Genomic DNA, 20,082 nt, shown 5'->3' with positions numbered 1-20,082 from the left:
AATATGTTCTTCAGAGATATTGGTCTATACATTTATTTTTGTGGTTATGCATGCTCTCAATGTCATGGTAATTGTGGCCTGATAGAAAAATTCATTATTTTTCAATATTTACATTTACTAATTTTTATTCAAAAGGCAAATTTGCAGAAAGGCAGAGACAGAGAAATATCTCCCACCTGCTGGATCATTCCCAAAATGGCCATGATGGCTGGAGCTGAGTCAATCTGAAGCCAAAAGCCAGGAAATGGGAGCCTCTTCAGGGTCTCCAAGGCAGGTGCATGGTCCCAAGGCCTTGGTCTGTCTTCCACTGTTTTCCTAGGCTTATTAACTGGGACCTGGATCAGAAGTCGAGCAGCTAGACACTCACCAGTGCTTATATGGGATAATGGCATGTGCAGTCAGAGGAATTGCTGGTTGAGTTATTGCACCAGGCACTATTTTTCAAGTTTTTTAGGGGTAATTGAAGTTTCTTGTTCTTGTCCTTCTTCTTCTTCTTTTGATTTTTAAAATTTTTTTTAGTTAATTGCATGTGACTTATAAATAGAGTAATTGCTACCATTTTTAACTCATTATTTGAGCTAGATAGTGTAATATGTTCACATAACTAAAAAAATAATTTATTATTCTGTGAGACAGTTCCACAGACTCTGGAATTTCCCTTCTCTCCTTTCCTAAATCTCCACCCAATTCCTTCAACTGATTTTCCCTATGTCATTATAATAGTATAGTCCTTCACAATCAGTCATAAGCCATCATTCTGCTATTTAGGTGTATCCTGGCATTGTTGGTATGGACATTGGTAGAGTCTAGCATCCTATTGAAAGATAATACAACAGTTTCATTGGGAGTCCATCTTTGATTTGTAAGTAGAGATGTACAATGCATTGTATCTTCACATCTGTGATAATCTCTACTGCAGTTACTCTACATCCTGTTATGTGAAAAGCCGTGAAACAAAATCAATAAAAAAGAGAAAAAATAGAAAATTTACAACAACATGAAGTTAAATAATATGCTCCTGGGTGACCAATGTGTCACTGAAGAAATGAAAAAAAAAAAAATCAAAGGCCTCCTTGAAGTAAATGATGCTACTGTGCAACTTATAAGTCAACGAGGAAATTAATAAGAAAAACAAAAATTTTTTAATGAATGAATATAAAAATAAAAATATTAACCCCTCTAAGATGTAGCTAAAACAGTGCTATCGATCTTATAATTTGCCTGAAGATATTTGTCCTTTTCGGACTGATTTGTTTCACTGAGCATAATGCTCTCTAGTTGGGGCCATTTGCTTGCAAATAGTAGAATTCCATTCTTTTTAATGACTGAGTAGTATTCCATGGAGTAGATGTACCACACAGTTTCTTTTTTTTTCTTTTGCATTTTATTATTATCATTTTATGATACAGTTCCATAGGCTCCTGGCATTTCCTTTATCCCAGCCCCAATTTCCCCCCCCCCCCCACCCCTACCTAGTTCCTCATTCTCAGTCATATGTCCATCATTGCGGGCATGGGCAATGGCAGAGTCCAGAATCCTATTGTCAAGATATAGTAAAAGTTTCATTATAAGTACGTCTTTGTCTGGAAGTACAAATGCATACTGCATTGTATCCTCACATCTAATGTTAGTCTCTGTTTCACAGCTACTGTACATCCCCTCAAATGAAAAGTCATAATACAAAATCAACAATAGAAAGAAAAATAGAAGTTTATAATGCGATTAAGTTAAATAACATGTTACTAGATATGACAGTTTCCATTACACAGCTACTGTACATCCCCTTAAATGAAGAGCCACAAAACAAAATCAACATGAGGAAGAAAAAAGAAGTTAACAACACCAAGAAGTTAAATAACATGCTACTAAATGCCTAACATGTAGCTGAAGAAATGAAAATCAAGAACTTTTTTGAGGAAAATGATGCTACTGTATGATCTATGAATCATTGAATGATTGAATCAGAAGAAAGTGTTTTGAAGAGATGAAACTAACCAATAACATCAAAACCCATGCAATATAGTTTCCGCTGATTTTTGTTGAAGTGTGTCTCTTCTAGACAATAAATAGATGAGTTTTGTTTTTTAATCCAGTCTACTAATCTATGACATTTGATTGAGCTTGAGCCATTTACATTCAGAGTTAATATGTATGCTTTTTCACTTTCAACCTGCTTCTTTACTGATGAAGAGTTTCACATATCATTTTTTTATGTTTCATATCTATTCAATATAAGATTTAGTCCATTCAAAATTGGATAATTATTATAAATACTTATTACTGTTATTTTATCCTGTGTGTCTAAACATTTTTTCTTCTTATTTTTCTCATACTATTCTTCTTGATGATTTTGTGAATTACTCTATTGTTTGATTTTTTTCTACATATCATTTGAGTATCTGTGCTTCTGGTGGTCTTTATACTTTCATGTATTTTAATGATTATAGCTTTTTTCACTTCTGAATGTTGGACTTCTATCAGGTCAAAGATATGATGACTCTCTCCAGTGTTGCTTGTTTTGACATGGTTTTATTTATCCATTTATGAAGGGCAGCTTTTCTGGTTATAGCATTCTTGGTTGGCTGCTTTAGTTTGGATTTCATAACTGCTGATATATCCATTACCTTCAAGCCTGGAAGGACTTGTGCTAAGAAATACGCTGTTGAACCCCACTAAGTGCTCATTTAAGTGTGACTTGGTGCTTTTGTCTTGCAGCTTTTAGGCCTCTTTCCTTGTGCATTCAACAGTGTGATTTTTAAAATAGATTTACTTATTTTTGTTAGAAAGATTACAAAGTGAAGGAGAGACAGAGAGAAAGATCTTGCATTCTCTGATTCACTTTCCAGGTAGCCACAACAGTAGGTGCTGAGCCAATCTGAAGTCAGGAGTGCAGGGTCCCAAGGCTTTGAGCAGTCCTAGACTGTCTGGGAAAAGGCCACAAGCAGGGAGCTGGAAGTGAAATAGAGCAGCTGGGATACTAGCTGGCACTCTGGACATGGGATCCTGGACATGCAAAGCGACGGCTTTAGCAACTAGTGTACTGCACTGGGCCCCTCAAGCGTGTGATTTTATTGTCGTGCTGTTGATACCTTCTGGTGCTTTTTGGAATTTTAAGGTTTTCCCTTTCCTGGACATTCATATGTTTTCTAAGATTTGATAAATATTCAGGTATTATTTCTCTGAATTTATTTTGCATTTTCCTTCATCATAAGGGATACTCAAAGTTTGTATATTCATTTGATAGCTTCAGTGGCATCAAAATGGTTTTGGAGGCTATTTCCTTTATTTTGTTTTTTAAAGATTTTATTTATTATTATTATTTTTTTTATTGGAAAGGCGGATATACAGAGAGGAGAGACAGAGAGGAAGATCTTCTGTCCGATGATTCACTCCCCAAGTGAGCGCAACGGCCGATGCTATGCCGATCCAAAACCAGGAGCCTCTTTCGGGTCTCCCACGCGGGTGCAGGGTCCCAAGGCTTTGGGCCGTCCTCGACTGCTTTCCCAGGCCACAGGCAGGGAGCTGGAAGGGAAGTGAGGCTGCCGGGATAGAACTGGCGCCCATATGGGATGCTGGGGCGTGCAAGGCGAGGACCTTAACCACTGTGCCACCGCGCTGGGCCCTATTTCCTTTATTTTTATCTGACTGGAGAATATTTAAAAAACCAGTCTTCTGGTTCAGATATTCTTTTTCTTGCTTGATTTAGTCTGCTTTTGAGTCTTAGAAGTGTATTTCGTCTTTCAGTTATTGAATACTTCACTTCCAAGACTTCTATTTGGTTCTCTTTATCTCGAATTACCGAATTTCTCAGTCATAGTAGGAATTGTGCTAGTACCATTGAACTTTCTCTTTTCTCTTGAACCTCTTTGAACTTTCCCATAATTATTATTTTTAATTCTTTCTTGCGTTTCATCAACATCTTATTTTGCACGAATCTATTGCTGAAGAGTTATCTTTTTTGGAGGCATCATGATAACATGATTTTTTGTTGTTGTTGTTGTTCTTTGGTTGAGATTTCTTTTAGAGAGATTTATTTATTTTTATTGGAAAGGCAGATTTACAGAGAGAAGAACAATAAGGGGTGGGCCAGAGAGAGATCTTCTACCTGTTGGTTCACTCCAAAAATGACCAAAATGACGAGAGCTGAACTGATCTGGAGCCAGTAGTAGCCTGGAGCCTTTTCCACTTCTCAGGTGGGTGAGGGTCACAAGGCTCTAGCCAATCTTCCACTGCTTTCACTGTGTATCAGCAGGGAGCTGGATCAAAAGCAGAACCACCAGGGGCCCATCTGAGATGTTAAGATTTGCAGGCTGAGGATTAGCTAGTTGAGCCATCGTGCCAGCCGCCTATATTGGGTTTAATTCTGCTCTCTCAGCTAATTCTCTAAGGTATTTTATAGTAGATGACTTTCTTCTGTAGGTGTATTTTAAAAAAGAGTTCCTTTTGAAAGGTGGGGGAGGGAGAGAGAAAGGGAGAGAGGAAGACCGAGGGAGGCATCTGACATAAAATCATATTGTCACAACACGAAACTTCAATTTTAAAGTTGTTAAATTTGTGAGCAGGTACAGTGGGTCAACAAACTAATTCTCCACCTGCAGTACTGACATTTCTTATAGGAACTAATTTTAGTCCCAGCTGCCCAACTTCCAATCCAGTTCCCTGCTTATGGCCTGGGAAAGCAATGGAAGATAGTTTGAATTCTTGGGTCCCTGCATCCAATTGTGGGATGTAGAGGAGGTTCCTGACTCCTGGCTTAAGTTCAGCTCAGCTCTAGCCATTTGGTAAGTATACCAGTGAATTGAAGATCTCTCTCTTTCTCTCCCCTGTCTGCCCTTTTCTGTGCAAATCTGCCTTTCAAATAAAAAAAAATTCATTTAAAAAAGTTTATGAAGTTGATCTATATGAAAAAGATGAAAATGATGATGATTTAGGGTAAAAAATTATCACAATTAACTAATTGATTGAATTATTACAAAAATATTGTGACATTGTAATTTAGTTTTTCTTAACCCCCAAATGTTTCAAAACAATATGTTTAGTTATGATAAATTCAATACATGTTCAAAAGGTTTGTCCAGAATATTTCACTTTAGTATAGATCTGAGTCATATTTTTGCTACAGAGTATTTGTTCCCTGATGATTTTTAGATATCTCTATGTTTCAGCAAATTCAGGAAAAGGCAGCACATGTGATTAAGCAGTTTATTCTTGATCTGTTATCTGAAACAAGTAACAAGAAGGAGAGAATAAGTGTTTAATGGGAAAGAACCCAACTGAAGGTACAACTATTATGCCAACATCACCCATGCAAGAGCCATTAACAATTTTTTAAAATTCATTTTTCTAACCTTACAGATTTTACAGAGGAGGAGACAGAGTGTTATTCCCTCTACTGATTCACTTCCCAATTAAACACAATGACTAGAGTTGAGTTGAAGTGAAGCTGGAAGTGATGCGCCTTCTATGGGTCTCCCATGTTTGTGCAGGGGTCCCAAGGGCTTGAGCCATGCATCCTCTGCTATAAGTAGAGAGCTGATCAGAAGTGGAGTAGCTGGGATTCAAACTGGCACTAGTATGAGATGTTGGTGCTGCCAAGCTGAGAATTAGTCTACTGTTTCACCTCAGTGGCCCTGAGGAATTAAACATTCCAGATCCATTTTTTTAACCACCTGTGTATGCACATAATGTAACCCAATTAGCAAAGTCATTGTCAAATATGAAGAATTACAGCATATGTCTAAAATTTCTCTGCTAGCATGTTCAGTACATTTATATCTTCTGGTGACTATCCAAATTGTGGCTACTGACTAGGAATTAATTCCTGGGTGGATAGCTATTTCTCAGTTGAAACACAGCAAGTTATATTTATTTATTTATTTATGTCTAGCAGAATAGAGTTAATTCACTTGGTCTCAAAATTACAACCTGTAAATTAGATAAACATTTGCTTTATGTTGTGGCTTTTAGCATTACGAGTACTGTAACTTATTGCAACTCTGACAGCTGTGAAAAAGATGTGTGTCTTCAGTACATAAACTATAATAAATTAGCAGAAACTACTGTGCTAGAGAAACAATAGTTCATATTTTTATGAATGCTGATGAAAAGCCTGGTTGGCATCTAGGAATGTTAGAACTCAGGAAAGTTTTCAACTCTTAATGAATAGCATCTCTCACTTTTTAGTCATAATGAGCTGCGGCTGAAATATTCACGAACAAAGGCTTACCAAATAAGGGTTATAATATAGGGATTATAGTTTGTGGTCAAACATATAAGTCAGAAACATTTGTGTGCCAAGCAGATTTGCTTTCCTGCTTTAAAATCAATGGTATGTTGAACTCATATCAATTTCTCATTAATATTATATTGAATTTGCAAGATCTAGTAGAACATGTAATTGCAACTTGATGATTTTAAAATGTGTGCCCCATATCATACAATTTGGGCCTTTGTGAAAGTGCTTTTTTACATCTATACCAAATAATAGTTGCTTTCATTCTACCCCAATTTTTCGGCTCATTATGGTACAAGTGTATATTTTAATTCCTCCTACTCTTTGCTCTCCTGCATGTAGAATAATATATTGCTTTTAATGGATGTTGAATGTTTTTGTTATACTGAAATATACCTATAAGTCTGTGATTAATAGGGAAGATGCAAAAATATGTAAAATTTTGTCACCAATTAACTTTTTTTCCTTACAAAAAGGTAACTCAGGTCTCCAAAATTTATCTTTTATATATCTTAATTTCATAGATGGAAGAATTAAGTGTGTCTGGGTTTAGTCCATATATTTTTAAAGATATCTTTATTTTTATTCAAAAGTCAGATATACACAGAAGAGGAGAGACAGAGACAAAAATCTTCTGTGCACTGATCCACTCCCCAAGTTACACAACAGGCAGAGCTGCACAAATCCAATGCCAGGAGCCAGGAGCTTCTTTCAGGTCTCCCATGAGGGCAAGGGGCCAGGACCCCAAAACTTTTGGGCCATCCTTGACTATTTTCACAAGCAGGGAGCTGGATGGGAAGTGGGGCTGAGGGGACAGGATTTGGTACCCATATGGGATCCTAGCATATAGGCAAGTTGAGGACCTTAGCCTCTAGGCTACCGTGCTGGGCACAGTCCATACATTCTTTTTAATTAAACAACAGGTAAAGAGATCAATAATAATTTATTTGAAATTATATCTAGTAAAGAAAAAGAGGATACTATTCACCAAACACTGTGTATGACTAACACTGCATTATTATATGTCATCTTCACAATAATATATGTGAGATGGGACCTCTTATTATTCCCATTTATAGATGAAGAAATGGTGTCATGATTCTCTCTCTGCCTTGGTGTGTGCATTGTGAGGAAGGTGATAAGACATTTCAAAAGATCAACAGAAAGTTGGCAAAAGTATTTCACCCAAAAAGGCCTAATTTCAGAGGCTGTACTCTTACCTACTGATTGCTTTAAAAAGAGATTATGAGAAATAAGAGGCGATCTAGTATTTAGAGGAATTTAGTATTTCCATTTTGGAATAAAATCTTCATCTCTAGACAATAAACACCCTGACATATTCATTTAAACAATTTGTTTATTTTGCAGAGACAGTGATGTAGGGCATTCTGTCATTCTGTCTTTCAACTTGTCTGCTCTTTGTCCTTTTTTTTTAAGATTTATTTTTATTATTTTTTTATTGGAAAGGCGGATATACAGAGAGGAGAGACAGAGAGGAAGATCTTCCGTCCGATGATTCACTCCCCAAGTGAGCACAATGGCAGATACTATGCCAATCCGAAGCCAGGAGCCTCTTCTGGGTCTCCCACGTGGGTGCAGGGTCCCAAAGCTTTGGGCCGTCCTCGACTGCTTTCCCGGGCCACAGGCAGGGAGCTGGATGGGAAGAGGGGCCGCCGGGATAGAACCGGCGCCCATATGGGATGCTTGGGCATGCAAGGCGAGAACCTTAACCACTGCACCACAACACCGGGCCCCTGACCTTCTTTTTTTTTTTTTTTTTTTTTTTTTTCCTTGTTTGCTTCTCTACCGGACAAGTAAGGATAGAAAAAGAAAGGATAATTCCTTGGAGCCACAGTAAGGTATCAGGATAGGCATTTAGTTTTGTAGTTTAAATGATAATTTGAAAGTTCACATCACATATTAGAGTGTCTGGTTCCATACAGCTCCTGCGACTCGAGCTTCCTGCTAATGCAGACCTTGAGAAACAGTAACGATAGTTCAAGTCATTGGATTTCTGACATTCACAGGGGAGACTTTGAAGGAGTTTCTGACTCGTAGCTTCAGCCAAGCCTCATTCTATCTGTTGTGAGCGTTTGTGGAGTGAAGCAGTGAGTGGAATCTGTCTGTTGGTTTCTCTCCCCTGCTTCTCCCTCTCCTCTCTGAAATGTATGAGTAATTTAAAAAAAAAGCATGTAGTGTGTTTTGAAGTTTCAATCATCCTTCTACTCAATAATACAGATATTCTCTAATACAATCCCTCTGGTCAATAACACAACAGAAAGCAGACTTTAAGGTAATTTAGAATTAACTCGTTTTTTGTAAACCTCAAAACATTTTTCTACTTTTATTTGCATATACAATGCATGCTTTAAATTAGAAATGAGACATTTATTAGGAAAAGTTTATTATGCGCCTATCATTTTTCAACACAGAAAAATATTTATAGATTAAGATGTCTTCATGAAATCAATGATATATAATATTTCATGCATATTATAATATTAAAGGACATTTATACACTGTATTATTAAATTCAACAAAATCACCTTTTCATCTTAGAAATATAGGCTGCTTGCAAAGATAGGTGCCTAATTATTACTAAGGAACATGTGAATGATCCATAGCACAGAATCTGAAATACAACGTGAGCTGAAGTAATGGTAATTTATTTGGAATTTCATAATATTTTCTATTTGTGAGTTATTTTTATATCTGATATATTCCTGTCGAAGGCTTCAATTAATGTAAAGATAACTCATAGGCAGATTGATGTGCTATACCTTTCAAAGGAACTGTTTTCAAAATTCCAGCTGCAGGTAGACTCTGTCTAAGGCAGTTGATGTTCAGTATTTGGTGTAAGGACTGATCCTATTGTGTCCAACATCACCCTACAATTTCTCTTCCAAACTGTCTATCCTGAGACAGATACCTCTGGAACACTGCTTGCAAATATTTGCTTATTTACATATTTTGTATTTTAAACCACTGTTCTATGTCTGATGGCATTGCAGAATTAGCCCTGTCTGTACTTCCACTGGTAATGTTCATCCTCTCATTCTTACTCCCCTTTTTTAGATTTTTGACCATAGCGTGTAGATCAATTTGAGCCACATGTCTGGATTTAATGTGCTTGTTTGTAAAACTGAAGTGGCAGCAATGTAAACGTTTCCATTGCTCCAATCCAGTTGTTTAGCCTGATTCCCTTGTCAGAAAAAAAATCCCCATCCCATAAAAGAAAGAGATCAATTTGTGATAACAAATACACACACATACATGTTCAATAACATTTTATTGAATATCTATAATACGCATGGCAATGAAATGAAACCATAAGAGTTTCCTTAGAAGCAATTAATAATTTCATTTGCCAGTGGGATTTTCTATTGGTAACAGATGGAAAAAACCTTTGCAAAGGTCACATTATATAAGTCGGTGTTTGTATTTATAATCCATTGTTACTCTTTTCGTTAAGATCAGTTCAACCTTGTAATTTGATGTATTGTGTTGCTTTATATTGAGATGGTGCCCTTTCACTCAATAAAACCTGAAATGCTGCAGCATGTGAACACGTATCGCAGCTGCCTGCAGTGAAACTTGCTATTGAAATGATTCCGTTCTGGAGGAGACAATGTGTCTTTTAAAATGTTTTCTTTACATATTTTAATGGTTGATTTTAAGTATGAATCTTCACTGATGTAAAGGAAGATATATCGTTAGCACTAATTGGAATGGGCAGTCACTTGAGGAAGTAAGGCAGCTAACTCTCTTTCATATTACATCTTCCATGGAAAGAAAGCTCACTATTGCATTTAGAATTGTTAATTCCCACTCTCATTAACGCTCGATGCTCCTGTACATATATGCAGAAAGCCGCTCTTCTTGTTACTCACTGCACACACTCGGTGTTCAGTGGAGTGCAATTGACTTGGCCCCAGCCATCACTGAGCAGGTGACTTGATTACACTGAAATCAGGCAGAAAATGTCCTCTTCTGGCCACTCGAGTGGATCAGTCAAATTATCGAGTGGCAAAACTAATTCTATGCCTTGGGCCATCAGAACTGCCACTTCCTATAAGTCAAGCCTTCACTTAGTGTGAAATTGTTTTTTATTTTATTCTCTTTCATTTATTATGCTTATTTCAGCTAATCCACTTAGTGCATGTGAATCAGCCGGTTTGCCTGGGCAGTTTTTCCTGTGCAACCTCCGGATCTAAGAAATGCTGAAATACTTTACATTTGCAATCCATTTACGAATTTATTATAATCCCCATCGCTAGCAGGTTAAAAAAAAATGATTGTGTTTTAAAAATGAGGCACAAAGAGAAGATACAGTTAAGTAAGTTGAGATGTAATACAATTTTATTTGCAGTATGATTTTCTTAAAATAGGTAAAGATATTTAAGCTTTAGAAAATGGAACATAAATTTACTTAAAAAGTAGATTCTTAAGTGAGATCTAATTTGCCATTGGTTAACCAAATAGCCTCTTCTCTTCATCCCTAAAGAAAGCCTCCAGGCAATTTTTTACATACTTTTGAATTTCTGGAACACATGCAGTGCCGATTAACAGAATCATTTTAATGTTGTTACTAAACAGCTAAGTCTACTTACAAAGACCACAGATAAATTGAGGCGTTTTTCTTCAACTTAGTTTAAAAATGTCAGAATTTCTTTTGTGTGTGTTTGTAAAGTTAAGGCACACATCAGACCCTTTATATACATATCGATTTCTTTTATATGTCATTTGAATCGACAAAGTATACCAACTCTTTTAGAACATTTAACAAAGAACTTGTGCAATATGCACTTTTCTGTCCATGTCTATTAATGGTGTATGCTAGGAAAATATGCTATTTTTTATAATAAGCAAAGTCTGAATTTGAGGCTACTATTTTAAATGATAGTCAATATTTGCATATATTTTTGATAGTGATTATTTTTGATGGACTTAGTAGATTCTGTGAAGATTTGTTCACCTACACAGATTACCCTTTAATTTTTGGTGGAAATAGCAATTCAATTGTTAAAATTTTCTGCTTATGCATACTCATTTGCTGAAATTAAATTGTGCTTCGTAAGGGAATGAGAAATAATGTAGAATATTAGATGCCACATGTCAGATGTCAGACATCTGCATTTCTTTAGGCTGACAGCAAATCCTGTGTTCTGCATATTTTGTTTGACATCTCAAGTGGCATTTGTGTATTTCGAGATACACAGGTATGATTCTTTTTCTCATGGAATGATGTAGTCAAATAGTGCAGGTTTTACAGTGTTTGTATATAATGATGATGCCAATATTTTCCTCTGGACTTAACATAGTTAAGAACTATAATTCACCTTTGTTCCTGTTATAAATGTTTTTCAATTTTATGTGACAGTTGGTAAAAATAGTTATGGGGTATTTAATAATTTTCTTCAATTTTCAAGTATAGTTTTATAGACCTATCGTAACACATTTTTTGATAAGAACAGATACTACACTTGATCTTAGCCAAAATGCCAGAGGAGTGGGGGGAATCCCAGTGCCTATGAGACTGTGTCACATTATACTCTGAATTGACAACAATCATTTAGCCTTTATTGTTCCTGATTAGCATATGTTGAATGAATTTAATAAATTACATGTTTAAAAGATCAACACACAGAGAAATATTATTATTTTATTACATTATTTCGGTTATTTTTTTTTTAAAGATTTATTTTTATTATTATTTATTGGAAAGGCGGATATACAGAGAGGAGAGACAGAGAGGAAGATCTTCCGTCCGATGATTCACTCCCCAAGTGAGCGCAACGGGCCGATACTATGCCGATCCGAAGCCAGGAGCCTCTTCCGGGTCTCGCACGCGGGTGCAGGGTCCCAAAGCTTTGGGCTATCCTCAACTGCTTTCCTGGGCCACAGGCAGGGAGCTGGATGGGAAGCGGGGCTGCTGGGATTAGAACTGGCGCCCATATGGGATCCCGGGCGTGCAAGGCGAGGACCTTTAACCGCTTGCGCCACCGCGCCGGGCCCCGGTTATTTTTTTTTAAATGCTGCTTTTCTTCAGGAAGTTTTAGAGTTATGAAAAATTTTTTAATCTAGAAAATTAGTAAAAGTATAGCCAAAATTGCTACCTGTATTTTAGTAAATATCATTAACCATTGCTTGTATATACTTAAGAAGAGTCAACTGGAATAAGATATATTAGCATAATAATGCATTTAATTAATTGTAATTTTCACTTTTCAGTTTATGTTTCCATGAATGATTTTTGGAGTCAGTAAATACATGAAAAGTCACCAATCAGTTTTGAATAGATTTATACTTATAATATTAATAGTCCTCAGTTTCCTTATAAGATTATTATGTATGAAGAAAAAGGAGCCTTTTCAGAATCACATAAGTATCTATAAGGATAACTGCAGTCATCTTTGTGCTGTTAATTGGAGCCTGGAATTTAATAGATTATCACCTCTGAAGGCAAACTTTTATACACAAGTGAGGAAGAACTTGAGTGTCACAAATTTCTTGAGAATATTAAGAAACTCATAATCAGGGATTTATCTTGGTTTTTTAAGCATATATAGTGTGTTGACATAATGAAATACAGTCAAGGCCATACAGTGAGGATAAATCTAAATAATTAGGTTTTAAAGTTTTGGTATTTTGCCACTATATAAGGAAATTAAATTTAATGTCTTGGAAAGTTATATTTGAAATGAATATACTTTTCTTTTTTCATGACATAATGATAGAAATATGGGAGGTTTTCCAAAAGTACGTGGGATATCCATATTAGGAAAACTCAATGAAAGGACTTTGAGGTTTTTTTTTTTCTTTGTACCAAAACAAACTTTTCATTTAATTTCACTCTTCCACAAATATTTTGACTTATCCTAAGTACAGAATAACAGTTTCCGGATGTAAACCGTGAAATATACGTAATGAAGCGTATGTAGAGATATACATAATGAAGTGTATGTAGCATAATTGGTCTTGTCTTCAGATTCATTGAGCAAGAAAAACCTGTTACATGAGAAAAGCAACAACAACAATAAGAAAATACAGGCAGAAGAGGGAATTCACCGTTTCTTTTTTAATGCTAAGGCATCTGCTAGCTGACAACTTTGTGCTATCCCCATGTTGGGACAGTCTTTTCTTTTGGCCTTCCTGAAGGAAAAAAAAAAACCAAAATAAACAAAAAAAAAATTGTACCCAAGGATTTTAATGAGTAAAATGCAGTCTGTGGATTATTTTGCTCATTTCACCTTTGTCAGTTACTGAGATCATTCTCAGTAAGGTCAGCAGTGAATACCTCCCTCAGGTGTTCCGGTTCTCTGATGCAGACAAAAATTTAGCCCCTGTTGTACAACCTACCAGCTACAATGTGCAGGAAATGGGTCTAATTATTGTGTACCTACAGGACTCAATTCCCAGAAGTTTCTGTTACCTAGCAAATACAATTTTTGCACAGGTTTTTAAAAAAGTAAAGGGGTGGCTAGGGGATCTGTGGTTTCAGCATCCTCTCAGTGGCAAGAAATGAAAGATTTGTTACTCGTTAAACCATTTCTTGATGTTTCCCGATAGGTTTTGAGCTAAACACTTGTTAATCCCAAAGCTCTGACAAGCGAGGCCAGCAGAATTAGGCCAACCACTGCTACAAATAGCAAGTGTACATGAAACGGTAATCATTGCTTTCCAGTCTATTATTAGATTAACTTCATAGGGATTGCTTTTTTTCTCTTGTGAGTTCATGCATAAATGACATGCTTTACCCTCCAATAAATCTAATAGCAGAGTGGCTATGACATGATGTTCATAGTGCGTGGTCCCATGACAGATTATTTTTGATTGCTGCAGTAGTTTGAAGCAGCTTGAAACCATTAGAATTTAAAGGCATCATTGAAATGTTATAGCATACCTGACTCACAGATTATTGTTGATTCTGAGTTATGTTCACAGCTTTTGGCCCCATGGTCTTTGCCTATTATTCTGTGATTAACTTGGGAAACTGAATTAGAAATCAATCAACTGAGTTGATAAACAATTTTATGCATGACTTTAAAATGATGTCATTGTTTCTTGAGAGTGTCCAGTATTTTTAAATGCCAGCAGGGAGAGTTTCTGTAAATACTTTGCATCTATTTTAGCATTTTTTCTCTGCTATGAGGTATGTTATGATAACATAATATTAGATGCCAAGCTTCTTATGCAGGCAATTCTAAATACATTCTTTTTGTATCAAAACAATTGTACTGTTTCACGGAATCTGCAACTTGTGTTTTGTGTTGCTATTTTCCTGACACTTAAATATATGTGTATTTTTCTTGATGACTTAAATTCAATAATTTTATTAGTTCTTATCTTGTCAAAATGAATAAATTAATGCTTAGTAGAAATCAGGATCTGTGTGTGCTTTCCCCAGGTTTTGAAATCCTCAGATTCAAGTTATGCAGACCCGTATCCAAGTGTCTACTGATTCTCTTAATACGAGGAGATCTCCATGGGTCAGAATGAGAATGATTGAATAAATTAACCTGTGTGTGTCATTTGGAGCTGAACATTGGATAAAAATGAGTTTTCAAATTATTTATTGGCCTTTCTCACTTTTATAACAAATACCTTTTAATTTGATACTTTGTTGAGTAGAAAATAAATGGCGTATAATACATAGTATACCACCTAATTTCAGATGCTCTTATATGGAGACAATTGTAACGCTAAATACGGTCTAGAAAGTTTAAAGCATTGTTGTACTAAACATTGATATGCACACTTCCCATGTGTAAATGAGGTATAAACTAGCACTTCAAGTACCGAGGTTTTTCTCTATATCATCACAATATGAAGCACTAAGATATTTAATTATATGTTTCTATTCATTGTATTACGCACTGGTGTTATTGCAAAACACCCCAGGCAGCACAACTAATGAGGGAGCTCAGGATGGGCCTCTTCTTAGGAAAGATTTAAATACAAAACAACTTGAATTGCTTTAATCAGAAATATTGAACATTTAAAAATTTGTAAGTAATAATGTAACTCATGCTATGAAAATGTACGGTATACTTGACTATAGTTGCATGTGGAGTAAAATGTACTATAATTTGAGAAATTCTTTAGTTAAACTTATAGCTAATTTGCTACTCACAGAATCTGAAGCTAATAGGAACCTAATCTAATCCGGTGGTTGTTAATTCTTTTTTTTTTTTAAATAATAGACTTTCTAAGCTTCTATATTCAGAATATGGTTGTAGCTTGACAGCATTCAAAGTCTTTTAAAGAGGCAAAAACGTTCCCACTATGATATTGTTTATTGTGATTTATGTTAGTAATTAATGATTTTATTTATTTCTGATGTTAACATGGTATAGAATAGAAATAAAGACTAAGCAATAGATGTATTTAATAAACCAAGTTCATTCAAAGACAAAAGCAAATGTACACAGCAATGGTAGTTAACCACATGAATTTGAACATTTAGCATACTTGTGGACTAGTAGCATGTAGTGAGTCCAGAAGGCCATTAAATCGGGTTTGATTCAACTTACAGAAACAACTATGAAGACCAAGTATGATAACTGCTGTTCCTCTTTGAAGTTCACTGAGGTGTCATGATGGTAAACACCTTTCTTTTTTTTTTTTTTAAGATCTATTTATTTTTATTGCAAATTCGGATATACAGACAGGAGGAGAGAAAGAGACAAAGATCTTCTGTCCATTGATTCACTCTGAAAGTGGCTGCAATGGCCCAAGCTGAGATGATCTGAAGCCAGAAGCCAGGAGCCAGGAGCCTCCCCTGGGTCTCCCATGCAGATATAGGATCCCAAGGCTTCGGGCTTTTCCAGGCCACAAGCAGGGAGCTGGAAAGGAAGCAGGGCCACCAGGATTGGAATCGGCACCCGAATGGGATCCTGGAGTGTGCAAGATGAGAACTTCAGCCACTTGGCTACTGTTCTGGACCCCAAACAGCCTTTCCTGACAATCAGTTTAACATAGTCCTTAACCATATTAGCAAAATATAAATGATTCTGAAGAATTATTGGAAAAAATGAATGCACAACTTGTGTCTAAGTATTCATATGAGAGCACCTCATTCAGTGACAGATTGTATAACAGGATTCAGACAACATGATGATATTTTCTTCTGTGATGCTGGCAAGATAGTATAAAATGAAACTGCATTGGGATAATGGCAAATTTAGCATTGTTTCTGAAAAAGTCATTCATCTTCTCCAAGGAATATTATTCTTCTCTGCTACAAGTAGATAATCATATTTGCCCTGCTTGACTTTTAGCTAGTGAACAGTTGAATTTTATGTGAAGGTACCATAAATGATGCAAAACATTATATTTGATAGTATCACAATTTAAAGTTTTTGCTTTTGTTAATACTTTGCTATTAGTTTATGCTCCATTGTGGAACTTGGACTTAAATTTCCTGGAAAATTAAGGAAAGTAATTTTAGTTTTGCGAATATCATGGACTAACTCATGACTCAATGATCTATGAGCATATATTTCATTACCCAAAAAAGCATTATTCATCCACTCTTTATAACCCAGATGGTCAATAGCATATGGGATAGATCTTGTGCACACCTGCAATGTAACAGGTTCCTCATGCGATAGCATAATACCTTAAGTAATGCCACAGCATACTTTTAATGACTTCAAAGCTATCCAAAATCACATGCATGCTGAAAACATTTTATTATTTGTAATTCTTAGGTTTGTCTATATTAAATGCAAACGTAATGAGTTTTGTAGAAAGATATGTCTTTCCATATGTGAGAAATATGTCTTGAAGCTCACATATGCTCTCAGGAGTTAATGTTTTCAATATTGTACAGGCAAATCTTTCTGGAGCCCATAAGTTCAATGTACGCTATCAGTTGGGCAGTCAGCCACCATTTGGGAAAAGTCTTATTTCTATCATCCTATAATTTACTCCAATAAAAATGAAAGCATAATTTGCAACTTTGAGAGAAAAATGCTGATTGAAACCATGCAGTAAAAGCGTAATTTGGGAAAACTGTTACCTTTTTAAAACCATTTTAAGCCTATTATTTTTAAAATTACTTGTGTATTAAAAAGCTGTAAAATTATGCTGGATGTCAGCATATTGTGGCTTCAAACACATTTTAATTCTCATTTTCCTTTGCTTAAGTAGAAGAACTTTATAAATTAGAAACTAAAATTAATTGAATAAACTTCAATTGAATGTTTTTATGTTTTTGAGTGCATTTTAAAAAGTGCATTGTAAACTTTTCAGAGCTAGTGATGGTGGCTAACATGTTCACCCTTTCTAGTTTCAATGCTGTGCAGGGAAAAATAATGCTGATGCTATGTGAAGCATCATTTAATTTCAGTTTTTAAGTCCAACATATTTACTAAGTTAATATACACTTTAATGTCAGCATCTATGATATTGAAATTAGATTAGACTAGCGTGGTTTCCCAAGCAATGCAGAAACTGATTCATACAGTAGCTATTTCATCCTAGACATTCCAAAAATACTTTAAGTGATGATGAATACAAGAAGTCACTTGGCAATTTAAAGGCATGTTAAAAATATATTCTTAGGGCTCAAATGGTAGCCCAGTGGCTAAAATCCTTGCCTTGCATGTGCCAAGATCCCATATGGGTACCGGTTCCAATCCTGGTGGCGCCACTTCCCTTCCAGCTCCCTGCTTGTGGCCCGGGAAAGCAGTCAAGGACAGCCCGAAGACTTGGGACCCTGCACCTGCATGGGAGACCCAGGGGAGGCTCCTGGCTCCTGGCTTCTGGCTTCAGGTTAGTTCAGCTCTGGACATTGCAGCCACTTAGGGAGTGGATGGAAGATTTTTGTCTCTTTCTCTCCTCCTGTCTGTATATCTGAATTTCCAATAAAAATAAATAAATAAATCGTAAAAGGCATATGTTCTTTAATGTTTTTAATAAGAAAATTCTTATTATAGACTTTGGTCCAGTGACTTAGATGACAGATAGGATGTCAGTATTTAACATCAGATTGCTTCCCAACTCTCTCTCTTGACACAAACTCACTGTCATGAAACATACTTCGAGGCAGTAGCTGATGGCTTAAGTAGATGGCTGCCTGCAACCCAGGTGGGAGACTTGGCATTACATTCCAGCTCCTGGAATTCCAGCTGTTGTGAGTATTTGAAGAGAGAACTTACAGATGGGAGGTTTCTCACACACATACTTTTTTGTGTCGTCTAAAATTTTTTAACTTTTAATTGTTTTAGTTAGATATGTTGATGTATCATATCAGTATATCTTTTCCATCACAGACAGTGGTATTCAGGAGAAGCTCACAAACGGTAGATAATTGAAGAAAGGGCACTTAGATAATTTTCCATTTTCCTTCCTCAAATATGGTACCAAATCCCAGTCAATGCCATATTGACATAGCTTTTCCATTTGTTATTAGTTATAAATGCTGGGATTACCTGAGTGATTGTTTTCTCAGTAAGCCATAATGTAATCTCAAACCTAATACTCCAACAACCATGCACTAATTAAAACTGCAATTATATTTTTGCTCAAACAAAACGACTTAATAAACATTATCACAAACTGTTTACCCTTCCCCAAAACAATTTATGCTCACTAATACAATTTCCCATTAAAACTGCTGCCAGGTAAATTAAAAACTCTTGAAATAGTAAGTAAGTGGGAAATTAATTCAACAGTTTAATCTAGACCTAATAACAGTTGCAAGCTCAGAAAAAGATTGCTACAGCAGGGAGTTAATTAACAGCTTATTCCCCATTTGATAAAAGTAATCCACTCTAATTCCAGTGTAATTTACCTCAATGTAATATAAAACTACAAGCTGCTTCTGGTGCTGGTAATTATTAGCTTTGTCCTGTGGCCACATTGACAATAAAAGTCAGCAGTATCTTAATAATAAGAGGCTGTCTGCTAAATGCTCACAATTAAAGATGTAATATGAAATATTCCAACAGCAGCAACCATGTCTATTGCCACACAAGCAGGGGTTGCAGTTTAGATTTAAGCTGCGTTTAATTGCTCCACTTAGTTATGGGAAACAGGTGTGCCATGTGAAAAACAAGCATTTCGTTGGCTACAATATAGGGAGGTGCGGGGAAGATAGGTGATGAACTGATTCCTTTATCTCTGTGTATACTGCTACTGTTTTGATATAACTACTATCTCGTTTTCCTTGGACTATTGCACACATCTGTGTAGTTTCTCTTCTTACACTAACCAGTCATCTGCATAGGTAGCTGCACAGATCTCATCATGTAAGCTTCATGAACATAACTTTATTTCCAGTTGTCCACCAAATGAAATTGAAACTGCCTAGCATGGCATAAAAGTTCTTTCAGGTTCTGGCACTAATCTACCATTCAAATTTTATCAACTTGGAAAATAACTGAAGATGGTGAATACTTCTGTCTGCAGTACCCGCTACTATCTCTTCTTGTGAGTTTTGACACGTTGCATAAAAATGTAGGAACTTGCTCTTTGTTCTTTTATGATACTTCGCATATCTACATTTTTACTTATCTCTTTCATTTCTGCTGACACATCTGTCAGCACCTACTAGACAAGTGGTTCTCAAAGTGTAGTACCTGGCCAAAGAACATGAATTATTACTACGTCAATTATTTTTGTGTCAAAAAGATAACTCCCACGAACGTATGCTTGAGTGAAGGAATATCCAAACCATTCATGTAAAATGTGTATTAGAGAACAAATGTAATGCACAAATTTAAAAAAATATTGACATTGAAATAAACCTTTTTCTCTTCCACTTGTCCATGAACTTTTTCAAAAGAGATTGATATTTCACTCTGAAAGTTGGAGTTACAGGGAGAGAGGGAGAGATAAGGAGA

General features: G+C 35.9%; 1 protein-coding gene and 1 pseudogene across 1 annotated transcript in view; one reads left to right on the top strand and one right to left on the bottom strand.

Moving 5' to 3' along the window:
• DACH2 (dachshund family transcription factor 2) overlaps positions 1–20,082 on the top strand; it is a 468,995-nt gene that overhangs the window by 252,382 nt on the left and 196,531 nt on the right. The window lies entirely within an intron of this gene.
• LOC121169606 lies at positions 11,628–11,744 on the bottom strand (annotated as a pseudogene).

Source organism: Ochotona curzoniae, unplaced genomic scaffold (genome assembly GCF_017591425.1).
Source record: "Ochotona curzoniae isolate NIBS_2020 unplaced genomic scaffold, NIBS_Ocur_1.0 scaffold_1852, whole genome shotgun sequence".
Classification (NCBI taxonomy): Eukaryota; Metazoa; Chordata; class Mammalia; order Lagomorpha; family Ochotonidae; genus Ochotona; species Ochotona curzoniae.
This window is presented reverse-complemented; position numbering and strand designations above follow the sequence as displayed.